The sequence below is a fragment of the Pollachius pollachius genome, assembly GCF_949987615.1.
Source record: "Pollachius pollachius genome assembly, chromosome: 20".
In the NCBI taxonomy this organism is placed as follows: Eukaryota; Metazoa; Chordata; class Actinopteri; order Gadiformes; family Gadidae; genus Pollachius; species Pollachius pollachius.
The window spans coordinates 7,472,362-7,480,234 of NC_136953.1; the positions used below are offsets into that span (position 1 = coordinate 7,472,362).

The 7,873-nt window shown below is 39.1% G+C and overlaps 1 pseudogene across 1 annotated transcript; it reads right to left on the bottom strand.

Annotated features, from left to right (window-relative positions):
* Positions 1-319: 319 nt before the first annotated feature.
* On the bottom strand, positions 320-7,873 carry LOC307091297 (astrocytic phosphoprotein PEA-15-like; annotated as a pseudogene). Its single transcript, XR_013812835.1, has 3 exons — positions 7,843-7,873; positions 7,644-7,800; positions 320-6,859 (listed from the first exon to the last, which is right to left on the bottom strand). The product of XR_013812835.1 is annotated as an astrocytic phosphoprotein PEA-15-like (transcript).

Here is a 7,873-nt window from a genome sequence, read left to right on the forward strand (position 1 = left end):
AGGAATTATTTAAAAAAACAGCTCAAAGCTACAATTGGTTTCAAGGATCTATTGTGGTACTGTGGAATCTGCCATGAACCAGAAATATAACCACATTAAAATATGCTACAGAAACAAGTACAGTATATCAGAATAATATAGTTATAGTCATTTTAATCTGTTTAACTACCTCTGTACAATGTGTAATGTGCAAGTAAAATTAAGTATTTCCAAAATGTATACATCGTATTAAATTGAAAGACGACTGCTCCAGACAACACAATCAGTTAGCAAATATATTTTAATATATAATATAATATTTATATTCAGATTAGCACAATGACAAAACAGCATTTCAGTTCAGTCTCATTTAAACCATGATAGGTAAGCCACACCAGAAGGACTTTGTTTAACAATGTACATCATAATAACACGTTTGAAAGGTGTAAAATACATCTTTGAATTTATTCTCTTTCAATGAAACCCATTTAAACATGTATTGAGCCTTTTGCCATGGCCTCCAGTGGGTTAATGTAAAAGAGTTTGACAAACGTAAAAGCTTGAGGATGCATTAACTGAGCTGTTGCCGATTTTCTTTTAAAGAATGACCAACTTAGACACACGATCTGACCAACTTCACAACGAAAACGAAAGACATCACTTGACCACATGTTTTTATTGTTCTTCCCATCGACATTACTAACGTGTGACTTGCCTGACAGGTGACTTGCAAAACATGACGAGCAAATTTGAACAGCATGGAATAGATGGATTTCAAACTAAATTCAAGTGTTAAATATTTTCTAATATCCACAATTCAACAATAGAATATGTTTTAATATCCCCATTACAGTATTGGAAATATGCTCTAACCTCCTCATTACCAGAGTTGAAATGTGTTTTTAAATCCCTGTTACAATAATTGCCACTTTGACACAGATACAAATTTGAATTTTCTACAAAGGAGAAATAATCGTTATTAATCATGTTTGCTTGACTTGGCCCAGACTTTTGAGTTAATTGCATTTTCATTTAAAATCAATATCATTTTGGGCATAAAATGCTTTTTACTGGTTGACTTAAAACAGTTTAAGTTCCCCTTGTAATCTATCCAACAGAATGTAACAGCTGTCCTCTTAGAGTTAAGTCAAACACACACGTTAACCAACCAATCAAAGCGATCCATCTGTCCATCAAGCAACTTATCTATGCCGCTGGGTATCAATTGATCAATCTTTTACACACCACTGCACTACCAATGATCCTAGTCTCCGGTCAGTTGTCAAAATTACGTCTACGGTCTACTGCTTGGAAAAGAAGATGACCTAAACAGGAGGCTTTAAACAATGGCAGACCTGGCAAAGTCCGGCGACAAAAGAGATTATTCAATGTCTCGCCACCAAAGCAGAGATTACCCAACATTTCTTATAGTGGTTATAGTGGTTAGGCCAGCATCAAGTTGCACAATGTTAGCCTCATTCATGATCCTCACAAAATCCCAACACAACACAACTCTATTCACGCTACCTCTACTATTTTACAGCATTCTGTGCAATACCTGCCACGTTTGATCATGTATTTATCTCATCCAACACCACCTCCTTAAACTGTAAGCAAATCACTAAAATCAAACTTCAGGGACCAGTCATACATACAATAGGAAGTGACATCACCTGCCATTGACTGAGCCACTCAAAACACATCATTTTCTTCTTTCTCCTATCGTTATCTCCTGAGCCTTCTTGAAATCTTGTAACATAATTCCTTAATATTTAATATTTAAAATCCTCTTAGAACCAAAAACTCAAAAGCTCAACTGGCATTTGCTAGCCACTTTTAGATCTAGTTTGCGAGCCACGTTTAGAAGTTGTGAATCTCATGTGTTTTTAACCTGTTTTTCTTTGATATCTATATCCTACTAGTTTTGAGATCATAATCATTTCTTTCAAACACTGTATAGGAACTGGTCCATTGGTATCCAGAAAAAAATGAAAAATCCATGCTTCCAAATCCACTAGCTGTCCGTTACCACAACCAACTAATGTTGCCTAGCGTCACTTAGTGCCCCATAGTTAAAGGGGACATATCATACCACCAGGTGTGAGTGTAATTAGCCATTACAAGCAGGTTTGAAAATGTGCAGCATTGTGACATCACAGCTGGGCGTGTCCATCTAGATGTGTGCTGGATAGATCAGTCTACCAGCCTACCCAGTAGACTAGCAAACACTGCTCATCTATCCGTCACACATCTAGGTGGACACGCCTACCTGTGATGTCACAATGCTGCACATTTTGAAAACGGCTTGTAATGGCTAATCACACTCACACCTGGTGGTATGATATGTCCCCTTTAACACCTCAAGACTGAGCGAACACCCGGTGAACACTCAGATGATGCAAGAGGAACCCGGTGGATCACAATAGAGACCACGGCAAAGCATAATTATACGATAAAACCATGATAACATTATTAGCGCTGTAGCCTGACTGCTCTGAATTCAAAAGGTCTAATAATGGCGGTCTAATTGTAGATAAGCAAACATATTTTCATTCCCGTTAAATAATTGTTTTCCGATTAGTACGCAATCAGGATACCTAAAAAACAACATAGAGGCATTAAATAAATTAATCAATTACAAAACACATTGATATATATATATTCACAAACCATTTGTACAATCTAGTCCGAAGGAACAGCATGGCTGTTATGCTTAAGGGAGAATGATATTGGTGGATGGGATTTGCTTAGAATCGTTGGTAACTATTGTCATGCTGTGTATAGTTTGAACAATTATATATAGCTCTTAGTTATTGTTGTTATTATGTACTCAGTCAGGGTGCACTTGGTACATTGAAATCCAAATGTTTACATTGTTTGCAGCTGATATGTTGATACATTATGTGCAATGGCTGCAGAACAAGACTTAGACAATGGAGAACAAGTTTGGGTAGGGCTCCCATACGCTCAAAGTGGACGTTTGGATGTAGGCTCGATGTTTTCAGACTTGATACACACTAATGCACAAGCCTGTGTCTGAAAAACATAAACTAACATAATTGGATGTCAAATTTTTTGGTTGCGATGTTTCCTTGCATGCTTTGCTCTGTAGTACTACAAGCCCTGACTCTGTGAACATATATGCATTGCACTACACCTACAACCAATGACAGATGTATTCTATTAGGATTGAGATGAAAGAGCCCCAATTTTGTGACATCACAAGTGGGAGTGTTCGCCCAGGAGTATGAAGGACAGATCAACCCACCAGCCTTCTTGATACAGTCCACTGAATAGGGCTCTATCGGAGATTTGTCACATACATTTGAAATTAGTTGCTAAGTTGCTATTCAAAAAGCATTTTAAACATCGTGTAAAATGGAATATAACGACAAATTGAATCCCAAGACAAAACATCTATGCTCATGCTATGAAATAAAAACGCCTTGGTGTTATATATCCATGGTAAGTCACTGTTCAACAGCAACTGTTGAATTCTTTCTTATAATAATGTCCCTATTTACCAATGCCTGTTTGCTACAGGTCATAGCAGTGAATAAAATACTGCTTCTGGTTCGAGTCCATGTCGAGTGGTGTCACAGATTGCAGTGGGAGAGTTTTTTATTCAGCAGACGCAGTATAGTTGGGCAGTACTCTGTCTGCCCTTGATAGGCATATTCTGAACTAATAATTAATCTGATTTCTGGAGTATGTACATAAAATGTCATAAATACATGCCCTTAACATAATCAGAAACAGTTGACTGTAAAATTATACTTGTAACATGGTTTAGGAAAGAAATAGTTAGCTAATTTGTCGCTGCCAAGAAATTGAAAATTGAATGAATTGTGACACTTAATTGAATTTGAAAGTGTCTTAAATGTCTTGGATTTGAAGACATTTTAGATGGGTGGGTTAGTTTGGTATGTTTTTGCCCTTGAATGAATGGATGCACAACTCCTGTGACGTTCTCCATTTATAAAACACAGGAGAAAATAGTTATAGCGGACAGACGACCGGTTTCACCCCCTTTGCTTTACAAGTTATAAAATCCCAGCCATTCGATTTAGTGGGTAACGTTTTAACGTAAGCAGAGCAAAAGGCTTCATATATAACATCAACTTAAATGCATAGAAATACAAATCAATCCAATAGTACAACACAATATATGGCAAGCAATACAGAATACAACATCCCCGATCACAGCTACTGGGAAGCTTCAAAATAAAAGTCTTGGTCATTGGCACTGGGAGCAGGTGAAGGTATAACTGTTGCATATACATACTGAAAGGAACATGAGCTCTTTTGGGGGGAGGTGCAATCTACCTTGACCTTACCAGAGATTATGCGTTTTTTGTTTGTTTTTCGTATTAAAGTCGCAATGTCTACATTTCAGCTAGCTCGTAGCTTAACATAACTGGGATATATCTTTAGTCAGAGGGGACCGATAGTGACTTCAATAATGCTATCCCACCTACTAACTGGGAGGGGCATTATCTAACATAACATTGTGATTGTAATCAATCCATTCTCAAACATGGGACTTTAACACTGAAATAGAGCCACATTACATATCTGAGAAACACCCACGTACAACGATGTCCTTCGTTGTCGTTCCAGACTTCCAGTATAGATAAACGTACTACTGTCTAAAAAGGTGAGTGGATTATTGTTGTTATTATTTTTATTTCCTTTCAAGGAATGCACGCCATGTGTCTGTCAAAGGCAAAACAGGACAACATTGGACGCAATCTTTCTCACAGTTCAGACAAATTCTTTGTTTGAAAAAACAAACAAACAAACTACGCCGCGGATAAGTTATGTCACGACGTCTGCTAAGGCTTGACCGCGGGGAGTATAGATGCACAGTGATTCAAACAGCAGTTATCATAGTTTAACTTCAACAGTCTTTATTATCTATTTGGTTGGTGTCCAGACATCCCACAATGCACCAGGATGGCCAAGTCAGTGGTTTGTAAGCCGCTCTTTCACGCGGTACAAGTTTCAATATAATAATTTAATGTTATTAAGTAACCTCCTTCATGATGCACATCCCTCTCTCTCTCGTGCGGTGGGAGGTTACTGATGGGATGTTAATTTTCTGTGCAACCAAAGACGTGACAAGCAGCATTTAGCTGAACACGTGTAATGCACACATAATGCAGATATCATTAAAAATGTATTTTTCAAAATATAATTTTCTTATTATAACCCATGGTCCAAGGTACACATCCAACTTTATATGGGGCACACATGTATTTCACATTGTTTTTTACATCTTCACATATTCTTTGTAAAGATAGTTTTTTATCTATCTATTTAGAGGTATAATTTTAGTTTAAGTTTGGAATTATTATTCCAATTTACAATTCCCAGTCAGACTATCATTGTCGAGAGAAGCCTGTAGGGCCATGAATAAGGTCAATTCAATATATTGGATAACACAGTTGTCTTTGTTGGACCACTTTAAATCTATTAGTTTGCGTTATGTTAGGCGTTTTGGTCTGGTTTTTTTCCCAGCTCTCTTGTCCTGAAACCTTTTCTCTGTGATGTCTAGTGTAAACTCATCTGGTATTTCAAAATTAAAACAAATGATGGTGTTGTTGGTGTGAAACGATAGATGTGAGATGAATGTGAGATGAATTCTCCATCTCAAGCACATGACTTCTCAATCGATGGAGTGACTAAAGGCTCAAGGCAAATATTGGCTTTAAAAATAGATATATTTTAGAAAAACGTTTTTAAATGTTGTCTGATGTCTCATATGGACTTTTGGACTTATTTTAAACGACATCTGAAGAGGCCGAGTACTTTTCCAAACTGCTGAAACCATGGTTTATTATTTTAGGAGAATTATGGTCAGTATGATAAATCAAGAAAGAAACACCCTCGAAACAGCTTCTCATATAACTAAGCATGCTGGGAAACCGATGACTATAGTTATATTTGTCCACTAAAAGGGCTATAGTACTTTTACAATGTACCGGCAGACATTTAAAACTGTTGAGCCAAGCAAACAATAATTACTTCTTCTCATAAATGTATCTGGCCTTATTGTAAATGTATTGGGTGTGTCTTGGTACATTTCAAGATGCCTAAGCTTGAAGGTTGTCTTTTGTTTTATTGTTTCCTTTGTTCAGAATGACATATTCTTCATGACTAAGGCATGAATTGCATCCTTTTACTTATTTTACCACACCCTGACTCTTAAAGTACGTCAACATAAAATAACTGCTTTGATTCATGAATGGATTGTTTAGCCTCTGTCTACGGGCTGACATCACTTTAATGTCTTTTGAAGCCTTTTCTGTTATTGTTTTAATAAGAGAGTCCTCCAGATGGATAGCTGAACAACTGCCAACTGAATCTCTGATATCTCTGCACACACACACACACACACACACATGCACACGCCATTAACACAATAGCTATGGAATAAAGTTATGGGAACGAAACCATTGGATGAAGGAAGAGGACAACAGACTTCTCTCTCTTCCCTTTGTCCTGTCCACCTGTCCTTCCGTCCTTCTTTCCTTCTCTTTCGACGGAACGTCTTTTCTCGAAAACTCTGCTGCCGTTCGGGCTGGAGAACAATGAGGTTGATTAGGTGCGCGTTGCAGCATTCTGATTGGTTGTTGGTTGCTAAGGAGACTTGTGTGGCTGTATATGTGCCGGGGTGAAGAGGAGGGGCGTGGCTGTGAGATCGGGAGGGGGCGGGGCTAAGATATCAAGAGAAGTGATTGGTTGATTGGTTAGTTGATTAGACAGGCCAGGGATGGAGGTCAAGGTGCAAAGGTCGCAGTGGCGTTGTGACCTCATGCTTTTTTAGGTGGGGGGGCCAACTTGATGATCTCGTCTTCAGAGGGCTGGCGGATGATGTCTGAAAAAGAGGTGGAGATACACAGAAAATAGTGTTCACCTGAACTGGTCTCAACTGGAAATAATCTGAGCGGCAGAACCACAACAAACATGATATGGCTGAGCATCAATTGAAAGGGGATAAGAACTGGTTGATTATGTGTAGATTAGGTCGTCATTGCTTCGATCTTTCAAAAGAAGAAAAAGAAAAATCACTACTACACAGAAACTTGGGCATGAAAGTAGACTACACTCTGGCTTAAGAAGAGTTAACGGGACCGGTTGGCATAAGCAACGACGAACGTAGGCCTAGTGTGCTCCGAATGCAATGCTAATCGCTTCAGAAGTCTAGTACTAAATTCCCAATCCAAGCGCACACACATACTAAACTTTCTCCTTGTATTCAGATTTACATTTCAACCCCTTTTCCTTTTTCCCTATTTTCTATTGCCCAGCTTTAAATAGTTATCTATCATATATATATTTTTTTAGAAATTTCACTGCAGAGTACCCCTTGCAATTCCCCAAAGTACCCCTAGTGGTACGCGGACCCCTAATTGAGAACCACTGCTCTAATGAGTATCTCTCCGTGTCCGGAAGACTATCGCCGTAAAAAAACAGAAAACCCAGTGTATCTTCCTATCATGCACCTGCTGGTTCCAAGCTACCGGTACGTGCAGTCTCAGAAGTTAACATTAACTCATTGCTTAACTTAACTCAACATCTCAGACCCCTTTGGGAGTGACGAATCAGAGGAGAGCTACGGTGCCCCCTGCTGTACGTGGGGCGCGGTGCGCGGGCCCTACCTTTGTACTTCTTGGCGGAGGGGATGCGCGTGAGCTTAGTGTCGATCTCGTCGTCCTCGGAGATCTTGAGCACGGTGGTGCGGGTACTCGATGACGCGCGTCAGCAGGTCGGGCCGCCGCGAGATCTCGAAGATGTGCTCGATGTACGACAGGTTGTCTGCAGGGGATCAGACGGGGCGGAGGGGGAGCTCTGCTTAGCCGAGCCTCATCATCATCATCGTCTTCCTCAT